This window comes from Cololabis saira, chromosome 5, assembly GCF_033807715.1.
Source record: "Cololabis saira isolate AMF1-May2022 chromosome 5, fColSai1.1, whole genome shotgun sequence".
Lineage (NCBI taxonomy): Eukaryota > Metazoa > Chordata > Actinopteri > Beloniformes > Belonidae > Cololabis > Cololabis saira.
The window spans coordinates 37,491,546-37,514,998 of NC_084591.1; the positions used below are offsets into that span (position 1 = coordinate 37,491,546).

At 40.2% G+C, this 23,453-nt stretch overlaps 1 protein-coding gene across 11 annotated transcripts in view; it reads right to left on the minus strand.

Annotated features, from left to right (window-relative positions):
- mef2aa (myocyte enhancer factor 2aa) overlaps positions 1-16,083 on the minus strand; it is a 72,398-nt gene extending 56,315 nt beyond the window's left edge. For 8 of the 11 annotated variants that reach the window (XM_061721909.1, XM_061721907.1, XM_061721905.1 and 5 more), the window contains exons 1-2: positions 11,789-11,938; positions 9,434-9,560 (exon numbers count right to left, since the gene is read on the minus strand). The gene's annotated coding sequence lies outside the window, so the exon portion shown is untranslated. Of the gene's footprint in view, positions 1-9,433; positions 9,561-11,788; positions 11,939-15,852 lie in introns of those variants that run through there. The other 3 variants (XM_061721902.1, XM_061721903.1, XM_061721901.1) reach the window with 3 other exon arrangements.
- Between the last annotated feature and the right edge of the window lie 7,370 nt (positions 16,084-23,453).

Consider the following 23,453-nt stretch of genomic DNA (forward strand, 5'->3'; position numbering starts at 1 on the left):
AATCCTCCATGCTGCTAGCACCTTGCTCGGACTGGGGGATGGTGCTGTAAGACAGGGACCAGGAGATAGAAGGCTACTTATCACCTCCGAAATGACATAAAAAGGGAAGAAAACCCCACAGGATGAACCTAATCTCACTGAGAAAACGTCTCGCTGTGCATGGGCCGCATAGCATAGACGACTGAATAGATATGATGTTGCTCCTTCAGAAAAATACCGGACATGAATCCAATCTACAAAATGTGAACGATGACGGGTGGATAGCAACCAACAACCGAAGGACATCGTATGCTGACAGCCTTACCAGACAGACATCCTCCATCTCACTCTCACAGTACTGTCAGGGGATGAGAGGACTATGCAAGGTGACTTTCACTAAGTGCCTTGGGGGTTTCACGAGAAAACGCCATTGACATTACATTAATTTCATGTCTCTTTTTTTAACTGACTTAGTGCCACAGAGCCCTGGATAGCAGGGGGGCGGTGAAACGGACGTCCTGCCATACCTTCAAGGTGCAGGCAGCGGGGGCCTGGAGGCCTAGAAGACAACATTGATGAGCAGATAGCATGATCTGATACAAATCATGCAACAGAAGGATGAGAAATTCACCCAACAGAGAAGGAGAAATCTTAGTCAGAAACTTTCCACCGTCTCGCATGTTTGCAATTCATAATAAATATGTGTGATAGAGACACCGAAAGGAAATGAGTCTGTAAGGAAAGGATGAGTGTGAGGAAAGGGAGATAGAAGGCAGTATGACTGTGGTAATGATGTAGGAAAATGTAAGGGAAAGACTATAAGAAGCACCCCATGCTCATCCCATCCCACCTCTGTGGTGGTGTGTGGTAGCGGCGTTGTAACATAATTACTGCTGGGACGCTTCTATTCCCAATGATCCATTTGCGTCAGTCAGGTTTTCAAGACCAGCCAATGAATGGATTCTCAGTTTCTCAAGGATAAAGAGATGACCCTCACCTAACAGTTATATCCATTTCATGTAGAAAAGCTACTCTCCTCCTCAAGGTAAACCCCTCGATGCACACTTGAGTGAAACTTTTATGAACAAAGAAGATGATGATAACCTCCTCTTTGCTAGAACTCAGAGATAAATTGTCTCATAAACAATGAATGTGGCAGACAACATAAAATTCTACACAGTATAGTTAATTGGCTGCAGAGCATCACCTCTGCCAGCTTCTGTCTCTTAAGTATAACAACCCCACTTTCAACAGAAATTAACACCTTAAAATTAATGTCAAAACTCAAATGGTTTTTTAAGATAACCTACCACTATTCTGAAGGTGCCGTGATCCTTAAAACCTCTTCTATTAAATGTATTAGATGGTACATAGTCTCTAATAACAGCTTAATATAAACTGATCTTTTTCTTCTAGAAAAAACCCTGTTTTAGCCTGAAATTACAGAATGTGCTTACAATTATTAACATTCTTTTAAGAAAATCAAGTTGTAACTCTGGATTAAAAATGGGTGAAAATATTTCCAAAATAGATTCTTTTTGCATTGCAATGGTTTTAATTGATATACCCTCAACAGTGAAAACAGTCAACGTTAGAAAGACATGAAAAAAGTTTGTTTTTCTTCTTTTCATACTGGTTAGTTTTAAGATTTTTTTTGCTTCTACAATGGATTTTTTTGTTAGTTTTTTGTAGGCTCAATGAAGTCAAACATCCAGGCGACATATTTTGTTTTTTTTTTCCCAGTTTTACGTTGGACTTTTATGCAAATCCCATTTAACTAGATAATACATTTTTCCATATTTAACCATTGCAAGCTGCTAATGTACAGGCAAGCCCCTCTGAGGAACTGAGGGCCTTGGCTCTGGCTTGGGTCGTTTTGACCCGAGCCTTAGTGCCTTAAAGGGTTAAATATAAAATTACAGATAACTGCTTCCCTATAAGTGATTAGCTGGGGGCGTTTCATGGTGATATCAATTACTTAAAAGATATGCTTCTTCCACTTTTAAAACCTTCTTATACCACATCTATAAAAGTATTTTTTTCCATACTCATTCATTCTTATATTCAGGCGCGTCCATTCATTGATCATCATTTTAGAGTCGCAGTCTATTGCAGTGGTGCTGTCGTGTCTTCATATCTTCTTGAGATTTTTTTTCATGGAGCTTTTTTCAATTGCATCTATGTTTTTTGAAACATTTGTCCATGCTGTTTGGATGCTGTTCCACCAGGAGGATTTCTGCAGGTAATTGTGGCACTTTTTTTGAATGCTGGTTATGATGTGTAGCCATGACAATGGAAAGTTGTTCACACAAGGAAGCAGCAGAGACTAGATTTACAAACACCAACTAATGGTGACCTCAAATGCTGATAAATTTAACTTATAACCATGCCTATACTATACAGCAGCTTCTCCTTTTATGTTATTTGAATTTAATACTTTCTGACATATTTTCCAAAGTAAATTTACATTGCACCATAATTTCTCTTTGGGGATCAATAAACTATTATTCAATTCAATTTAGTTACTACAACTTAATTTATATAACAATTTATTCCCCCAATTTTTGGGGGGTAATAAATGTAGTATAACAAAAATAAGACATTTCTTAATCACCTCTTGTCCATTAGAAGTCATTTTAATTAGACCAGCCTTCTCGTGCTGCATCTAATTGACAGAGTAATGGCTAACTCCTTGCTTCAAATTAACCGTGTTGGTTTAACCAATTACAACTCGGAGCGAAATCTCCCATCACCAGCATTCCTTATGACAGTGTGTCACTCTAACAAGTCATTGATATAGTACAACATTCATATTCAGCACCCTTAATGAATGAACACTTCCTGTATCACACTTCACTCTGACTGTGTTACACATGTGTGTCAGAGTTTGTCTGTTTTCACCACTTCTTTTTTTTTTTTTTTTATTGCATATTCCTCAGTTTATTTTCCTGACAGCCGCATGCAGAAAACCCAAAGCAACAAATAAAAACTAATGCATGCATGGTCCTGGAGGTTTATACATTTGCATCAAATTACAGTGTAGTGCTGCGGTCTGATACAGGATGATGGCATCTGTCCATTTGCATGGTTGTCAATCATACGTCAAGCTTCTCACTAGGGGACAATAGTAATGCCAGCCCCTATGGGAACAACAGTCCCCCGACCCTCCTCGAGGAACCCCACACACTGTGCTGAGTGTCATGGCAGCCTTTTGATGTTGCACAAACTGCAAATCAGAAATGGTAAACAGCAAAGATGAACCGAAACTCTCCTCTAGGGGGAATCCACAATGTGAGAATTATAGGGACGTAATGCATAATGTCTCAGAAGCTGCACATTTACCTAATCTCAACACAAAGGACCCAGATTAGAATTTTTGATATTCAGTTCTTCCCCAGTGCTCAAAAACTTTTTGGTACACATATATGTAGTCCATATTGTTTAGCAGTATGGATGCTGTCTGCCAGGAGAGCACACATGCCCCTAATGGATAAAGAAAAGAAGAAAAAAATGAATAAAAAAGCTCAAAATAAATATTTGATTTTTCTCTTCCCATTTTTATCCTCCACTCGATGGCCCTTTCCCACAATGTTCCATTACATAAAAGGTTTACGCAATCTGTGCAGCAAGGACGGCCATGAGTCATAGCAACAGCAGAAAGGGTTAGCTTTGGTAGCAAAGACTTTCTTTTCTTTTCTATTTTATGTGGTAAAATGTGTCTTTTCATGATCTCACACAGTCTGCCATTTACACGTTTCATGTAGACCATTTACAAACAGTGTTAATTGGACTTACTTCTCCACAGTGTACAACTGGGGGATGTTGGAAAACACAACTCTGAGTTTGCAGAGATTTTGTCACTGTGCAATATGTTACTAGGGTTCTATAGGCTCATAAATGGAGAGGACTCCGAAGTTGAATACTAAGAGATTTGTTCAATTTGCTTTGCAGAATGACAGAACAAACCGTACTTTGTCTAAACACAGATCACAATTAACTTTTTCCTGATTCTTCTAAGTTAAATGAGTTTATTCTGAAAGATGATGATATACTTTTCTTTCATTTGATTTGCATTGACGTCGATAATCAGCGTGTACCGAAGGAGCATTTCTGCAGCTACGGACCACTTTTTTCCCAAATCAGATTATATGTGTTAGCTGTCACATGCACACTGTGTGCAAAAACTTAAGAGACAGACAAAGAAAGGGTTTGCCAGAGATAACCCCACAGGCCCTGCTGCTGCTTGCCTCCCCGAGAACCGTTTTTGATTTTCGGTTAGGCTGTGGTCCTGATAGCTCATAACCCCTGATCCTGAGTCCCAAGTCCAGCGGCTGATGATTAATGTCCCCCTCCCCAAGCCCCGTACACACTGTGAACACCCCTGGCAGCTGAGGCAGAGGTTGAGGGGAGGAGGGAAATAAAGTGAAGAACGACACAGTCTGACATGAATATAGGATGGCAACAGCTCACTGGTGGAAACTCTACACCATTTTCACCTCGATCTGCAGCCCACAGCACACAGATGGAAAGTGGACTGGGAGAAAGGGAGAGGACAGACGGGCAGGCACACAAACAGCGGGCAGACTCAACACCTCTCTTACAGTCAAAGTCACACTATACAGAAAACGGACCTAGAGCCTGGGAGATGCAAAGATCATTTCTGAATGTCCTGGATTCAAAAAGATTGCTTTTTACTTATTCACAACTTCAAGAAAAATACAAAAAAAACCTTCCAAAAGAGGAATGTTTGCGGTTTCAAATGACTGAAAGAGGTATTAAAGTCAAACGATCACATGATGGCTAGGCATGGGGCGATATACGATATTATCGTATATTGCGATAAAAAACGGCCGTGATAACGTTATCGTGGGGTACTGTAATTATCGCCAATTTTTTTTTTTTTTTTTTTTTTTTGGTCACACAAAGCTACCAGCCAGGTAGAAGCCAGTGTTATTTTTTTCATGTATTTTATTAATATTATTTATTATTATTATTTATTTAATATTTTTTCAGAGAGTAGCCAGCCACTGTTAAAGTTTCAGAGAGTAATACAATCAGTGTGCATTTGGCTCTACTTTGTCACTTTATTTCTATTTGTCACTTATTTCTTTCGACTCTCAGGGAAGTATTTTCTTGCAAAAAAAGAAAGTTCAAATAAGTACTGGTACCGGTACTATAGTTTACACTTTGTAATGCATAACATTTACAGTACACTATTTGTTCTCTACCTCAAGTGTCACTGTGTTGAGAATGATTTGAGAATAAATGTTCTGAAGGAACCAGTGGATCCACGGTTAGGGTTTTTCCTTGCATTTTAAGAATTTTATAAGCGACACGCTAATATCGTGATAATATCGTAATCGTGATATTTTTGTCCACTAATATCGTGATATGAAATTTTCATATCGTCCCATGCCTAATGATGGCCTCTGCTTATTGTACTTGATCAGGCTAACACCTCCTTTGAGGTAGACATGGTCAAAAGGATATTTCTTATTTTCCTGAGTCTTCTGCAAAAACTGTTTAAAAACGTATGCAGGAGGCGATGCACCGCTCACGCTGCAACAGCTCAGCTCTAACAGGAGAGAGGAAGACAACTGTTAGTCAGAGCTCCGTGGTGGGCCCGAAGAGCTACTGTACCAGGTAGCAGGGGGGGGGGTCACTTCCCTTCCCCGTTCATATGCTTCATGTGTGTTGTGGAATAATAGTAGGAATCAGCCCCCACCCCTCCAGCTGTCCTAGTTCACAAGGCCTCTCAGACAGACGGAAAAACAAAGACATTACAGGCCAGGTCTCCTTCCTGCAGTTCATGGAGCCACGGGGACAGTCCAGCTGTAAAAGATCCAACTGTTATTTCCAGCAGCTATACTGGAACTTTAGTCAATGGGCTTGATGTACGAGCGGTGGCACCCAAGTCGCACAGTTGTAATTACTACGCCAACCACTGATAAACACTCTTACTTGCAGTCGACTTCTTGCCATCTTGGATAGCATAATAGGAGGTTAGATAAAATGGTGATAAAGGCTTTAACTCATGCTTCGCATGGCTTATTTTAGCACAACAACACAGTAAACCATATCATCACACAGAGTGTAAAAGACTCTCACGCAAGTTTATTCTGGGCACAGTTCAATTGTTTATCTGTTAATGATGACCGCGTACAAAGCCAGCGAAGTTAAGCCTCCAGTGAGAGATGGTTTAAAAGATCTACAGTAGAACATCAGAAATTCAATACAGTGGGGTATATTAGCAATCATGGGAGATCTTTTGATCTAGTAAATTATATTATAATATATTCCTTTGATTTCAGTTGTTTTTTTTTTTTCAAAGTCTCATTAAAATGTGGTTAAAATGCAACTCAGCAAAGAGATGTCTTTCTTAACTTAAGACTCCCTGTACATGAAATTAAGCTTGATAATTTGGCAATGATATTGTGTAGCAGCCTCACTTTTCATTAAACCTCTATTCAGGCAAATGTCAGTTTCGGGGGCCACATAAACCACAGGTCACACATGGGTTAAGGAAATGGGGGGTGAAGGTGGTAGCCCACTTTACTTTAAAGATGAACAGTGTGATTATATGTTTTTTTTTCATCACAACCCAAGAACCCAAAGAAAGAGGAGGCGTCTTGAGGTGCAAAATCACACAACCTGTCAAAGTCATCAATTTTGCTTTCACCATATGCTTCCACAATCAACCTTCACAAAACCCACACTGTCTCTATGTGTCGGTCTTTTGCTCATTTCCGAAAATAGCTCGTCAAAACTTTGACAACAACTTAGGGGCTATGATATTCTTGCCAGTCATTTGCAAATGAAGGCAAACAGAATTAAAATGAAGATGACAGGCCTACAGTTTGAGGGCCGTCCCGCCACGTCTCCTGGACGGTGCGGGTCGAGAAGGGGAACAGACCTCCAGCCAGCACTTGTTTGAAAGAGCAGGGGATGTAGGACGAGACGGAGCGGCCTTAAGCTGCTCTGCCCTGCTCAGCAGCACATGTGCTGAGTGAGCCGAACACGGTGGCTTACCACCAGAGGTCTCAGTCAAGGGCAGGACAGTTGAAAGGTTGCTGCCGGCTGTCTTGCTATACAAACAGCACCTCAGCGAGTACAGCTTTCTCTCACAGAGCTTACATCAGGCTGTTGCAGGGATACAAAAAAAATGACTGGTGTTGAAAATCAGAGTTTTCAGTGAGTTGATGTAATTCATTTATCATTAGTTTGTGTTCAGTCATTACTTTTTATTGTTGGATTATGTTGTCTACCTCTAAAAGGCTAGAACATTCAACTAGTTGAGCATGGAGCCCATAATCAGAGTCCGAAGATACTTTTTTTGTCTTTTTGTTTTGCACAATGGTTCTAATAGGGCTGGGTGATTTTGGACAAAAATAAAATCCTGATTTTTTTCTCTAAAAACCCGATTCTCGATTTCGATTTTTTTGGTAAAACTACAAAAGACAATGGAATAAATTGTTTAAAATATTTTATCTTTATTTTTAAAGAAAAATAGCAAACAAATTTCCCTATTGGGAATGAAGTGCAATTGAAAGATACTGTAAATCCTCCTTGAGTTTAGTAAAGTGACAACATTTACAATTTTCTTGACCAAACAAAGATGACTAGACGAGCTCTGTCTGTAATGCAGCCAGCTGCAAAAAAGGAAAATCCATTTTCCGATTTTCCTTTTTTAACATCGATTTTGATTAATAAATCCGATTTAGATTTAAAATCGATTAATCGCACAGCCCTAGGTTCTAATAACATTTTTTTTAATAGTTTAAAAGCAAAAGATTTCCTGACATATGACATCTCAGTGAGCTTGGTTTTTCAGTAACGCTAAATCAAACCCTCCATGTAACTCTCTGGGTACTATGGCAGAGTTAGTGCGAGTCCACACCCACACCGGTGGCTCATGAACACCTAACACAAGTGGCAAACACACAGAGACAGTGCTAAGAACTCAACCCAGAACCTCCCCGAGCTAACCAAATATCCCCCATGGCACCTCCAAATTACATATTTGTAGGCACATTAACAATATTTATAAATTCAACTTAGAAAGAAAATGTCTCTTAAAGTCAAGTCAAATCCCTTTCAGTTTTCTGCTTCAAATGTGTAGTTTAGGGTTTTTTATTGTTCTACAGAAATACAGAAATAAACTGGCAAATATATGAATATTAAGACAGTCGGCTACAGTATTTGTTTATCAAATACATTCTTTTCTTTTTAGTTTGCAGGGAACAGTCTACAGTTAACTGCGGTCCAAAACATTATCTGCCAGGCTCAAGATTCTGCACGTAACCTCCAGGTCTCACAGGGGAACGATGGAATCTCCATGGTGATGATGGAGCTCGGATAAACAATGATTCATGTTACTAAGATGCTTCAGCTAAACAAAAGCAAAAGTTGAAATAGGCTGTCTGAAACCACCCCCTAGTCACTAAATGGTCCACTACATGCCATCGTTCCCATTTTGTAGTGGTGTGCGAATATGGGGTGAAAACTGTTAATCCCCATAGAGCCCTCAATATATCCCACAATGCATCCTGAAAAGTCGTGTACAACCAATGGTCACAGTCAAGCATCCGTACGATCACACATTGCTGCAGCGGCACATATCAGACATCGCTGTGTCATATTTCTTCATAATTATAAGTTCTTATTTTGATAAAAAATTCTACAAAGATTGTCAGAATAAAAGCAAAAAGATTTCCATTTGATAGTATTTTCACAAATGTGGGAAACGACTGTCTTTTGTTAAGTAAATAATATCCCTTATATTTTTGATGGTGTTACTAGAGGTACGTTGCAAATGTATTAACTGTGACACTACATGCAAAGCAGTGAAAAAAGCTAAATATCATAGCATAGACAATATCAATCACCAACAAACCTCCTGTACTAAGTCCAAAACTTAATTCTGCTGATGAAATCCCTACAGAGTTCTGGACCCGTGAATTATATTGTGACTAAGGGGTGGTTTCAAACAGAAGCATAGTAACAATGAGCATTACCTGTTTTGTTTCTATTTCAGTTTCAGCAGTACCAATATTTATAATGATATTAAATGTAAAAAGAAAAAGAAGACGGTCATAAGGAACATGAGGATATATTTTGTTAATATACACAAACCAAGATGTTATTTTAGTGCCCTGCAGCAGATTTTACTGACCAAACAATCCAAAAAGTCTATGTGGTACGTATTAACTTTTTAGTTACAGCTCACTTCCATAATATATTTAAAAAATGTTGTTCAAATGCCACATTATAAAATATTTCTTTTTCAGGAAAAAAAGCATCTCATAATGCGAATAGACAAAAAAAATAGGCTCAAGAACATGCATAATACATCACAATATATTTAACCATCACATTCTGCTGTATTCTATTGTAAAATCTGTAAGAAATTCAATTTTCTCTAAATACGTAGTATGAAAGAAACATTTTGGCTTACCAAACAATCAAAGAAACACTATCCTCTTTATTGGACCAGAATATTCTGCAGCTATCTTTTTATTGTGCACTCAATGCATCCTTGGCTTTCAGCTCTCTGGTGTTTTGTCCTCCTTGGAAAAGATGTCCTGGGAGGAGGAGAGTGGAAGAGAAAGACTTTCACCCGGGTGATTCAGAGGCATCGTGTAAACGCCAGCATTCTCTTTCTGACAACCAGCGTTAATTGCAGATCCGACTCGCCCACACACTCCACATTTCTCCTGGAAGGAGAGGCTGAGACACTGAGATTGAAGTGGGATGAGGCGTGCGGTAAAAGATGCTGCAGCTGCCCATTTCTCGCACCATCACCACCTCTCACTTCTCCCTTTCCACTGTGAACTTCTGCTAAGAAGCTAACAAGCACTTCTGCAAGTTTACAGAGACATCCAGGGGCAGATAAAAACAATGCGTGCCAATGTTTCATAAATCGTGGTAGTCATAAGTGTTCAGTTGTGCAATAATACTCCTTCATTTTCTACTTGATTAAATGATGAAGCACAGAATCTAATAATAATCATATCATTTAACATCTCTGTATGTTTGTGTAACGGCTGAGGCTGAACATTTGGGGTCTCTGAGGTAAGACCAACAGTTCACAGCGTGTATGAAAAACATATTTCTGATGGCTCTAACAGGTTATATGACATGAACTGATAAAATCCATTTCAGCACAGTGAAAAGATCTTTCGTCTATACACATTAGACACTTGATGTGGATCATGAGCAACAAGGCCCATTACTGCCGAGGCCTGGGGCAGCATACAAGCTAATTACTGCAGATTGGATGGTGCTTTAATGCTTTGCTTTGGAAATCACTGGCAACCAGCTGGTATGGTAATGCACATGAACTCAGAGTAGTGGTAACACAAAAATAACAGTTAAAAAGTTTGCTTTAGGGCCGCTGCAACAACTTGTATCCCTGAAGAACTTCTTCTGCAGTCAATTTTGTTGTCGTTTGTACCCAATATGTGAAATATACACTGTATGGTGTAAAATATTTATTGTCTAAGTGAAGGCAAAGCTCTCTCTTTAGAAATATATAAATAAAGACCAACTGAACATGAGTTTCAAAAACTCTGGTATAAACTTTTTCTGTATTTTATCAATGCAATGTAAAACACCCAAAATCATAAACCATCCTTCATACGAACAATAATTTGTGAAATAAGACATCAACAGACGAAGAGTTTAGATCATATTTCCTCCTCCGACGGATTAGAAACTTCTTCATCAGTGCAACATTAACATGGTGAGCTATGTAGGGTCTAAGCATACACGAGAAGCATTAAATAAGGTCGAGTTACTGTTGGCAGGAGAGTTAAGGTCGCCAAAGTACCCGGAGATTCAAAGAACCCAGAGCCAGCAAAGACCATCTCTGTTACCCTCTCTCGCTGTCCTGATGCCAGACTCTTTTATTAATAAAAGTGTGAGATCACCAAATGATCTTCATATGCAATAACAGTCCTGCAAGGTAAAAATCATCTGTTAAAAAAAAAAACACATTTGGTTTCACTTGCACACCTGAGCTTGCCTGAGAACAACCTTATCAAATAAAATAATAAGTGGGTGTTTTACTTTTTGAGGCGAAGTACAACCACATATACACACACTTGGCACTGTATCTCTCTCTGTCACATTATTATATAGGCTACCAAGTCAAAATATAGTCCATACCTAAGAATTATTTACAAATCTTCTACTTTAAGAAGGTTGCATATTTTTAGAAGCTGCACAACAAAAAAACATACAATTTGCAGTGAAGTCAACGCCTGACAACTTCTATTACAAGGACATTGTCACTGCGTGAGCAAACCCACGGTGGATCAACAGTGTTATTAAACACGCACTGATTACTGTTTTGCGCTTGTTTTACAAAGCACACACAGCTCAGCTTTTCACTTTCTGGACTAAACGAGCCAACTCCACGGGATGTGGGGGAACAAAATGCGAAAAAAGAAATGTCAAAGAAGCTGTACGGGACAACTTATCACCGGTGTTTGCGAGCAATCCTGGAAAAAACTTTCACAAGTGTCAGAATTCACCCGGAGCGCGCCTGCCCTGCCTGACTGCAGCCTTTAAACCAGAAACCTGCACCTTTCACGGCACTGGAAACTTAGTCATAATTCACCCGTGTTACACGAGTTTTAGCCTACGCCGTGTCTCAGCCTAAGCCCTCGCGTGTAGAAGGTTAGACAGATATGATATGTCTCCCAAATCCACTCTACGTCTCCCTCTTGCGCTTTCCTGCCCCCGGTCACTGTAGCGACAGTATCGCAGCTCCGCGCTCCGCAACATTGTTTCTATTTCCGTGACTCACCTTTACTCCCAAGTCAGTCGCTGTATATAGACACTCTATATCGGTGACTCCAGTGGATAAACGTAATTTCAGTTCACATTTACACGCTGACTGCTATTTTAGGGGGAGCTGACAAACTCAGAAAAGCCAATCTCCCTCTTGTCAGTGAGAGACTCCTCCCCATCTGACGAGCCGCCTCTCCCCTCCCTGTGTGGAGCCTGAATTACGGTTCTGCGTTCAATCGACGCAGAGCCTACGCCGAGGGGTTACGGCGTAGCCTACGGCGTAGGGTTACGCGGCGACGCGCAACGTACGGTGCGTGTCGCTGCGTAACTTACGCCGTAGGCTCTGCGTTGGTGTAACGCGGAACCATAAATCAGCCTTCAGAGTCTCCCTCACTCTCCCTCACACACACACACACACACACACACACACACACACACACACACACACACACACACACACACACACACACACACACACACACACACACAGTCAAAACATGTATTACAAGTAAGATAAGTCTCCTTTTTATTTCGATAAGTTGGAAAGAAAGAGGGGGGGGGGGGGGGGGGGTTAATGCCGCGTTCCATTTGTCCTCGGAAGTGGGGATTTCCCAGTTCCCAGTTGGATTTTTCAACTGGAACGCCCCTCGAAGTGGGATTTCCCACTGGGAAAGTGGGAGAGTCTTCACGACCCCCGAGTTCACATTCCAACATGGCTGCCCCGGTTGTAAACAGTAGAAGAGAGCTCTGTAAAAATTCGTAGCACTTCATTCTAGTTTTGGTCACACTAAATCAGTCGTATACAAGTATTGTTCGGCATATATATGCTGCTATAGTGTAATTTACATTTTTCATGTGGTATATGCGAACTACAATCTTGTTTTCCTACTTTGTAACTGGGACGCTGATAACTCGGCTGTGACGTCATTCCCAGTTCCCAGTTCCGACTTCCGAGGTAAATGGAACGCAGCATAAGCCAGAAGAGAGAAACCAAATGATTTCCAAGAAGGGTAAAACACATGGTTTACTTTATTTTTCCTTTTTTATTTGTTTATTTCATTCATTTGGCAGCTATCACCATACCATAGGAAAATGTATTTTAACATCCATAACTACAGAAATGAGGGATAATGGTCAGGCTATATATAGGCTTACAGTGAAGACACAGACACATATCATGGACATTTTATACAAACACGAAGCCCTTCTGTCTGAATCGTGGAAAGCAGTTACGTTTAACTTTAAATTTGATCAGCTATACTTTCCCTGAACTGATCAAGAACTCGCCCTGACTTATTAGGCGTTACATTTTTGACGTCATGTCTCTAAGACAACGGCGATGGAATTTGGGATGACGGTCACTTCCGCTGGCCAATGACAACATCCAGCGTCTGTCGAGGAGCCAATGGGGAGGGAGGAGGCGGGACACGTGACGTGTCCGCGCAGAAACAGAGCAGGCGCGCTGATTGGTCTGCCGCGGTGTTTGTATTGGCATGTGCAGGCAGGTGCAGCTGAGAAACAGCACGATCGCTGGCTGATCAGACGTAGATCTGATATTGAAGAACTTACACACATGCATTTGAAGTTGTTTTTTTTTATTTTATGTGATTATTTCCCCCCTCTTTCCTTACAAACACCAGGAAACTGAACCATATTACACCAGTCATGAAATCACTACACTGGCTTCCAGTGAGTCAAAGGATAGAGTTTAAAATCTTACTGCTGGTCTACAAAGCACTGAATGGTCTTGGACAAAAATACATGTTTGATCTGTTAGTTCTCTATGAAGCTCCCAGACCCTGAGGTTCATCTGGATCTGGTTTGTTGTTTGTCCCAAGAACCAGAACCAAGCAAGGTGAGGCAGCGTTCAGTTATTCTGCTCCTCACCGGTGGAACAAACTTCCTGTAGACCTGAGGTCTGCTCCAACTGTCAGCTCCTTTAAATCAGGCCTGAAAACATTACTGTTTACTGAAGCGTACTCCTAAATTAAATACTTACCTGCTGTACTCTACTGCCCTTACTTTTTAACAACTTCTGCTTTTTATTATTTTACCTATTTTCTTATCATTTTATTTCATTTTATTTTTTATTTACTGTTTAATTGCGTCTTGGCGCTTTTAATGTTGATGTAAAGCACTTTGAATTACCTTGTGTATTGTGCTATATATATTGTTTTGAAATACAATATACCAAACTGCCTTGTAGAGTAGTAAAGATAAAGACTAACAAGACTGAAAATACTGCAAACAAATATGTAAGATGATAATATATACTATTCCGTGATAATGATGATTTTTCTACCAAAATGAATGCATTGAAGTTGACACTTTAGATTTAAATCCAGTGAAAGATTTCACACACTCTCTAGAATTTAAAATGACAGACCTTTGGTGTGTTTCTCTACTATGCTTCTTTTCTTTTAAGAGTACAATCAACCTCTTCTGCCTTTCTGCTCAGTGTATATACATGATACATGACTCAAGCAACTCATTATCTCATAATAAATCCATTTAATGTGAATGTCAATCACATAGAATAATGATTGTATAGATACAACTGATAACTTACAAATCCTTATAAACTTTAAACTGTAGCTGCCAGTATAACACACTTTTAACTACAAATATACTTTTTTTTTCCTTTTTTCCTTTTGTTTGTACAAGTTTTGTTTTGAAAATAGAATCAATGTGCCAGTTAAATAGTAAAACACCTATGGATAATGACAACTTTACAGATTCAATGCATTCATTTTGGTAGAAAAAACTGCTAATTATCATGGAATAGTAAACATTATTATCTTACATATTTATTTGTAGTATTTTGCTGTACTGTTAGTTGTCGTCTTTATCTTTACCACTCTAAAACACCTCCAGTCCGTCTCATTACACTGCATTCTCTTAATGATGAGGGAAACGGGTTGCCACAAAGTGTAGCATCTGCAAGATCATTTGTATTTGTCTTATACATCCTGGTCCCCAGTGAACTGTGCTACCTTTCTCACAATTGAGTCCCAGTCCTGAAAGAAAAGGCTGCACAGTCTTTCTTACCTCATCTGATTCCACAATGGCTCTCGGCCAAAGTGCCAGCCCTTCTGAACAGTTTCTAATACCTTAACAAAACAGCTCATTAACAAAAGTTTTAATTATCCAACCATTCTCCACACACGTTTTTCTATTCAGGGTCACAGAGTTCTGCCAGAGTCCAAACCTTTTTGTGTTTGTCTTTGAGCAACAGGAAGAGGTTTCCATCACAGGGCAAAAATTCAATAAACTAAGTTCACATTTTAATATGTCACTGAAACAGCAAATTATAATAAGCTTGCAACGTTATTTGAAAATATAGCATTAAAGCACAAATAAATAGCAAAAGGAGCACTGTTCACCAGTTTAACATTGACCACAAGTATTTGAGTTGTTCCGCATCTGTTTCATTCTGTACCCAAATATTATATTTTAGTCAGTATTATATATTATTTTGTACCTCAGAATGTTGTCACAAAAATGCAGATGAAGAATTTCAGCTCTGACAGCATGTCTTCAAATGTTTCCCTGCCCCAGCCCATCATGCACATAGTATCCAAACACATATGCAAATAATTGTAATTGAAAATCTCATCACACCTTTGCCCTTTCCTTTTCCCTACCTAGTTGGATGTCTACCACTGCACATTGTAGCAACAACACACACATGTAGTGATTAGTTACTACATAAACTGGGTGTTTTATCCCCAGGTAAAAAACTGTTTTCAATGAATGAACATTCATGCTCAATGCTCAAGATCTCCTCAAAGCCTCTTTTTTAAAAGGAAAATATCAGCCTACTCATCTACTGGTGAAAAAAAAAACTAGGATTGGTGTAGATACATGCTCAAATGTAATACTTCACATCATCTAAAAAAGTTTCACCTTATGTAGTGCTTTGAAAAGAGCGTTTCTCAGCTCAGCATAATAGTGACAAAGGTAACACTTGTGTTAAAATCACTTTAAAATCTTGAATCAAACTTGTCATGACATCAATATCACATTTGTCTCTGCACCATTTGCAAGAAGTCAAAACCTCATGTTGCACCTATTTCTCACCTGTTGTCGCGCAAATGCCTTCAAAGAATCTGCTGTTCCAGTCTCCACCTTTCTTCCTGCACGTATTTTGTTTTCTTTATCTTGCCTTTTACCTCACTCTACAACTCTTCCCTTTCTTTCTAGTCTTGTGTCACTCCATCCATTGATTTATCTCAAAGCCAGGCCAGCTGGCTTTGGATGCTTACCCCCCGAGCCCTGAGAGGCTTGTCTTCACACCCTGTTCCTCCTCTTGTCCCTTGGTCTCTCTGCAGGCAGAGAGCAAGGGGGGCAGTGGTGAGGACTGGTACCCCAGATGGACATGTTCATGTCGAGCATGCGTTATGTGATGGGCTTGGCTCGGGGCTCTCTGGACCAGCCACGGCTGTCAATCAAACCTCTAGAAAGTGTTGAAGATTGTTTTCTTCCTGGCACAAAAAGGGTAAACTATCCGTTTACAACAATCATAGATCATTTATTTTCTAAGTCCATGTGTGAGCATCACTATACTCTGATTTCAAGTAAATCCCAATAGTGGACATTATATATTTTCAAAGATTTAAAGAAATCCTTTTCATTTTTATCAAATTTTTAGGTGCGGTAAGTTTGCCTTTTTAAAATTAATGGGACTGGTATGTATGACACAGTAAGTGATGCATTTCAGCCAGCTGCAGAGCCATGCCGAATAATGGTTTGTTCCAGTAGGGCTTTGATGCCGAGCCGACAGCTGCTTTTTCAACATTGCAATGGACCACAAATAGACCCACGCACCGTTTCTCTCCAATTAAAAAATGCATGCAGCAAGCTTTACCATAGAATATGGAAGTCAAGTTTAATCTACAAGTTTATGTGGAAAATGAGAAAAAATAAAAGTAATTTCAGAGAAAATCACTCAGAAATATCACGTTTCACTGTCTGATGCTTAATAAAACAACATTTCTGCTAAATCCTCGGTAACTGTTCAGTCATGAAAGAGTCATCAACTATCACACGCCTATCTGACTTTTCAAATAAATGTACATACAAAATACCAAAGGGGTTTTAATCAAGAGAGTTTTAAAGAGCAAAATGTTGACTGACTTATATGGGGTTTTTAAAAATCCAATTTTGGGAATGATTTTAATCACACTGAAGGTACTAAATTCTTTTGACAAAGTCGTTTCAGAATCAGCAGCAGCAATGTGTTAGATAATCAAGATCCAGATCTAAAAATACAACCTCACTCACGGTCTGCGTGCATTCTCTCATTACTTGCTGTAATTAAAACTTACAAAGGCCCCCCCAGTTCCAAATAGCAGAGAAGTGTTAATGTGAAGGAGTGACGTCTGTAATGCTGTAAGTGTTCCCGAGGAAAGGGGAGTGGACCACAAACAGCTATGACTGCCACAGAGGTTCAGCTGTAAGGTGTCCAGTTTGCCATCAAATACAGTCAAATGTTTTCCACGCCGAATCAAGGCTAATCAGGTTAAGTACTGTATTTGTTTTTCAGATTTAATGACAGGTATGACTACGTAGGAGTTTTTGTGACTGTTCTTTCTTCCTATAGCTTACTTCTCTATGACTTTGACACTTTGCAGTGGGTTTTCTTGAGTGTCTTGCACTCTCCGTGAGGCAGAGAACAACAGCATACAAAAGTCCCTATGAAGAGCTGATGATCTCTCTTGAGATTACTGGTCTCTAGGGTTTCTTAATGTATTCGTCTCTGTTTAGCACACAACTCCATGCTTATCAAGTGCAAAGGGAGTTGCCTAAACATCCATCCTGTCTTGTTGGTATGGTGGCCTTTTTGTTTTTTGTTTCTTTTCTACATCATATATACAGTAATACAGATTTTAACACAAAGTTCTTACGTTTTCTACAACATTCACATGAGCTTCTGCGGCTCCATTTGTAAAGTGTGGTTTCCATCGAAGTGAGCTAATTAAAAATTGAGCAAGGTCAGGAATTAAATTGCTCCTACCATTACTCATTTTCTCCCCAATTTCAAGTATTATTTAATTAATCACCTGAAATGACTTACAATTATTCAAAATGTTATAATTTGCCAGTTATAATTTTCTTCAGAGTGAGAGCCAGATATAAAAATGATGCACTGTTTTTACCTTCATTTCAACACGGAAAACGTCAGCTGTAATTACACAACTTTACAGGAGATGTGTTTGGATGTTATTTGCGATTGAACCAGCGCTTTTGTAGTTATGCATTTGGCTGTTGGCTAATTTCACAGATCTTCTTACATGATGATTGCATCATATGCAAAAATATGTCTGAATGTGTCTGTGCATGTGTGAGTTTCTGACACTGGCAGCGAGCAGGTGCCATCACTTCTCCTTCCCACCATTCGTAGTGAAAAGACATGCCGAGGACAGGATGGACCAAGAGTCTGAGAAAGGGAACACGTGGGAGAAACCGCTCTATTTTTTGCATTTCAGCCAGTTCTCTTTAGCATTTATGTCATGGTATGTTATGGTAACTAACCCAGTTAGGTTCCGCTTGCTTGTCATTTAGGATGAAAATACAATATTTTTGAGTTTGATGTTCATATCATACCACTCCACTGCTGCTCTTTGTTGTTGTTTTTTATTCATTTTTTGTTCCTAATTCATTTGTTTATTAACATTCAACCCTTTTAACAGAAGTGGCACACAAAAACACTACTAGTATACAGCGCTGATATCTAAAGTGAAAGAAAAACAACAAAAAAGCTTTCATTTTATTGGAATCAAAGTACCTTCATTCATTTTAAAAGCGGCATCTGTTTTCATTGTTCACATGAATAACATCAATCGAGGAGCTTACTGTTTACTGCTAGTCAAGGATCTTAAAAATCCCTGTTTTGAACTGTTTCTGTTATTATGGAAAGGTTTCATAGTCATAAAACTGTGATAACACAATGTTGCACTGTGAAGATATCAAATATGAGTTGTCCTCACATGTTGATGAGGATTAAAGAGGATAACAGTGCACTCTCTCATCTTAATGTGACGTAGTCATGTCAGCTCACACTGGGAAACATGGCAGTTCCACAAGAAAGGCACAAAAATTGTTAAATTGACACACGTTTGGGATGTAAAGTCGTTAAAGTAGCACAAAGGTCTGTACAGGTGTGGAGATGTGTTTGCTTTCTGAAATGTAGTATCTGTTTGGTGTCCTGCTTTGTTCCTCTCTCGTTTTCTCAGTCTCTCAGTCGCTAATCGCCCAGATATCAACTGCAGCTCTGTGAGTTAGTTTCGTTGATGCTGATGTGTGATAGTGCCATAAAGTAATATGCAGTCGTCGCAAGAGATGACTGCAGCAGGAGTCAAAAGTTACTTTTTTGTTGTTGCTGTTGCCAATATTAGGAACAAGAGACACCGAGAGTCAGACGACACTTCATAAAAGTAATAAAAAAATTCCCACAAATGAAATTGAAACTGACATTTTAACATAAAAAAAAGTAATTTGTGCAACATTAAATGCCTGCATTTGCCATTTTAATATCACAACATGCCATTACCAGAGACCCCTGTACAGGGGGCACTGGCCATTTGAGAGCAGAAGCCTGAGAACAGGCTGGTAAGTAAAGTAAAGGGTTAAATGCATGGTTTTGATTAGATATCAATATATTATTAACGAACTGAAAGTTGCCACAGGCAAGATAAAATGTTGTCATCTGATATTTAAGTCATTATGACACAACTATATTTTTGACAGTTGACAAAGCAAACCTATTTCACATTTTCATGTGACTCTTGCTTGTTATTCAACGAACACTGAATGAACTAAAGTTTCATCAGCGAAAAACAAGGAGGCAACCACTATTCAAGATGACATAAATGGGGGAATTAAATAGAGTATTGGTTTGCGTATATAGGGGATGAAATGAAAACCATAAGTAGAAGAACATTCATTACTTTCAATTATATATATCTAGCTCCCTTTTTATGTTTAATGTGATACATCTATCAATACGTTCTGTTTTAAACTGACTTACATTTGTGATGGGGAAAAAAAGCTTGAATTAATTACATAAAATAGTTTTTCGGTCTTAAAGGACACCGAAGTCAATGAAAGAGTGACATAAACTACAAGGAAACAGGTGCAAGAAGTGAATAGCTACAAGAAGCATTGGGAGGCTCTCATTGTTACTACCCACTAATGTCTAGTTCTGCAACATTTTCTTTGTTAAGGGTGTTAAATAATGTTATTGGGGTATATAATGTGCTAAGAATATTTATTTCACTACATGAAAGCTTTTCTCTTTTTTCTTTGTGCTTGTGTTTATTGACATTACACGTTGTAATGGATTATTCTTCAGCCCGTGAACACTGAACACGGTTACATATACCCTGACAATGCTTTGATAATGTACCACTGCTTTCTAAAAAGCTATCCTTTCCAGCAGTTGTAGGTAGAAGGCACTCAATTCTGCCTTAGTATTATGACTCACACCAGGCATAGAACAGCTATCCAACTCTAATCCACTAGATATAATTTGGTATTCATGTTGTACAAATGTGCTTGGGAAAAATCCCTAAATCGTTTTGGCAAGTGCAGTCGAGAAAGTGGTGCAAGTATGTCATCCACCATGAAAAGGCAGTAAGACGGTTGAGCAAAGTGAGGCTTTGTCTCATGAATTTCTCTGAAAGATTTTGCCATCATCAGCTTTCTCGGTTCCACACTTTGTCTCTCCAGTATTTTACCCTTTTTCTCAAAGGTAAATAGAGGCTTGACTCAGTGGGACACATGCAGTTTTCCTACAACAAGTAATAAATTTGCGTGTCAGGCCTGCGCGTCACAGATTAAACACGCTTTGTTTGGGATGATTTATGAGTGCAGCGTCGTGCTGGGTGCACATGGCTGTGAGGAGCCAGGGGTAGCAGGTGAAGGGAGTGGGGTTGGTGAGTGTCAGATTTGTCTTACAGGAAGACTGATCTGTAGCTGCTCCGAGGGTGCCCACTGCAACACACACCTCTGTCATTAATCACACACCGCCTCAGAATTCAGAGTGCTTTGTCTTCTCCGCCTCTCACATCAGTGTTGCATGTTGTCATGATCCTGAGAAAAAGCTTCCTGCTGAACAACTACAGGAAAGAATGCAAAACTATACCTCTGGCCTCTGAAACTACAGGGAAAACATGTAAAGTTGCTAAATTAAAATAGGTCTTCTAAATAGGCTATCCTCACGATCTGACAGCTGTTGATGCCGGTATCTACCAGCCATAAAAGAGAATAAGCCTCTAAACTGCACTACTAATGCACTCATCCTCCTGCAGAGAAGGTTACCTGGATATACAGGATTAAGTTCATTCACTGTCCTTTTGAGGAAACAGCTGATTCAGCAGGTAGCGCAGCTAAAAGCATGTTGACTTATAATCCAAATGCAGCTGACTGCTGATGCCCCACTTTCTCCTGATCACACACACACTCCTTCCTTTATGATGCCGAATTTGAGGAAATTAATCACAGCAGGAGGAGGCTTAAATCTTTGAGGAAGATGAGTTGACTTTTGACTTGAAGCTGAAGATGAAGGAATAACATAGCTGACATTACATTCTACACTTCTGCACATTCTTTAACTCAAAACCCCTATACATCAAACTCTATCAGGCCAAGAATGGGAAGTAATGGAGTGCTGGTGACGTTCACTTCACACAGTCAACTCCTTCCACATCTGTGGCACCTTTATTCTGCCCAGCTGTGGTGTGCGAAACCCAGAGGTGGAACCTAACATTTTGTTCCACCACTGCTACGCCCCTGTTCCGCCTCAGGAGTTAATAAGAGGTGCAGATATGACATGGGTGCGAGGATCACCGCACACTGAAAATAGAGAATGAAATCAGTTTATCATGAGTATGGTGAGAGTTGGACCCAATGGCTGCGTGCAGGCAGTGGTCTGGCAGTTAATCAAGTTAACAAAAAAACCACAACAAACTAACAAATAAAACCCACTCGGCTTTTGATCACAGAAGTTGGAGAGACAGAGACCGTATGGATTGGCTTTAGCTAGCCAGCCAGTTCATTTCACCTCTGTATCCTCTTTATTCTGCCCTGCTGGAGGTGAAACGACATAACATTGGATCCCTGGTGGTACCACCTTGGGAGGTAGTAACAGAGCAACAGATGAAGTGAGTCCTGTGTGAATTGGTAATGTAGAAAAGGCATAACGGGAGACGGGATGAAACGGGACCAAATCTTTCCATGGAAGGGGATGGTGAGACACGCCCACTGGCTGGACCATCTGACAGAAACGTCTAGGCCGAAAGATATAGCAGAAAAAGAAAAGAAAAGAAACTCTAAGTGTCTGCCGCTCCACAGCGGTAGGAGAGGCAGAAACCAGCATCTATTCCCACTTTGCGACCTTGGGGCGGCTTGGGGAATGAACTGCTCAGTGAACTCTCCGCCATGCTGAGCAACCTGGAGGAGCCGCCAACAGCTGAAGCAAGTCCGGTGTCCCTCTTCCTGTGAAGCTTCATCTTCTAGCTATGGTAACATTACAAAGCCCATCAGAAAGGGGGAAATTGAGGATAGTGCAGCTGTTTATGTTCCACAGGAACAAAGCTGTGATAACTGAATAAAGGAGCCATTGACCAGAGACATTAGAGACTTGCTACTAACTGTGGAGTCCAGCGTGTGCGGCGGATACTGGAGAGGGAATATCGCATCTTCTTGGGATCACGTTGAATGCACAGCTGGAGAGGGCAGCTGGAATGAAAAGTGGGAGCTCCAGTATGTGTTTATAGTGCAATTGGTGTGTGAACGTGGCTTGACTCACTTGACTGGGGGCACTAGCTACTCAGCAAGTCCCACTGCCTTGAGCAGCATTGTGGAGCTGCCACCTGCTCAGCTTCCCTCCTGTTATGTTTAGGACCGTCATAGACATATCATTGTTGTATAGGTTTTAATGTTTTTGTTTATTCCAAGACCATGGTCCAAAGTGGAGGAGTTCGAGTCTCTTGGGGTCTTGTTCACGAGTGATGGAAGAACGGAGCAGGAGACCAATAGGCAGATTGGTGCGGCGTCCGGAGTGATTCGGACTCTGCATCATCTCTCGTGACAAAAAAGAATCTGAGCAGAGAAGAAGACGAAGCTCTCGATTTACCAGTCGATCTACACTCCCACCCTCCTCTACGGCCACAAGCTGTGGGTAGTGACCGAAAGAACAAGATCGCAGATACAAGCGGTGGGAATTAATTTCCTCTGCAGGTGGGGCTCTCCCTTTGAGACAGGGTGAGAAGCTCTGTCACCCTGGAGGGGCCCGAAAGAAGCCAGATGAGGTGGCCTGGGCATTCCCACTGGGAGGGGACCCTGAGGAAGACCCAGGACATGCCGGAGGGACTATGTATCGGCCTGGGAATGCCTTGGGATCCCCCCAGATGAGCTGGACAACGCGGCTGGTGAGAGGGAACACTCCGCTTCCCTGCTTAGGCTATAACTCCCTTAACTTTATACTCCTTAACTCAAACCTCTTTCACTCTTACTCTCATGCAAGTAGTTCCATTGGACATTAAATTGCAGATGTTTACTCAATATCTCCTTTGCATCAGACAACTATTCACTTTGTTACTACACTTTCTGAACTGCAAAACATCTGTGTTGGTATATAGTCTGTGGGCCATATTACATGGACCCAGTCCATAGGTAGC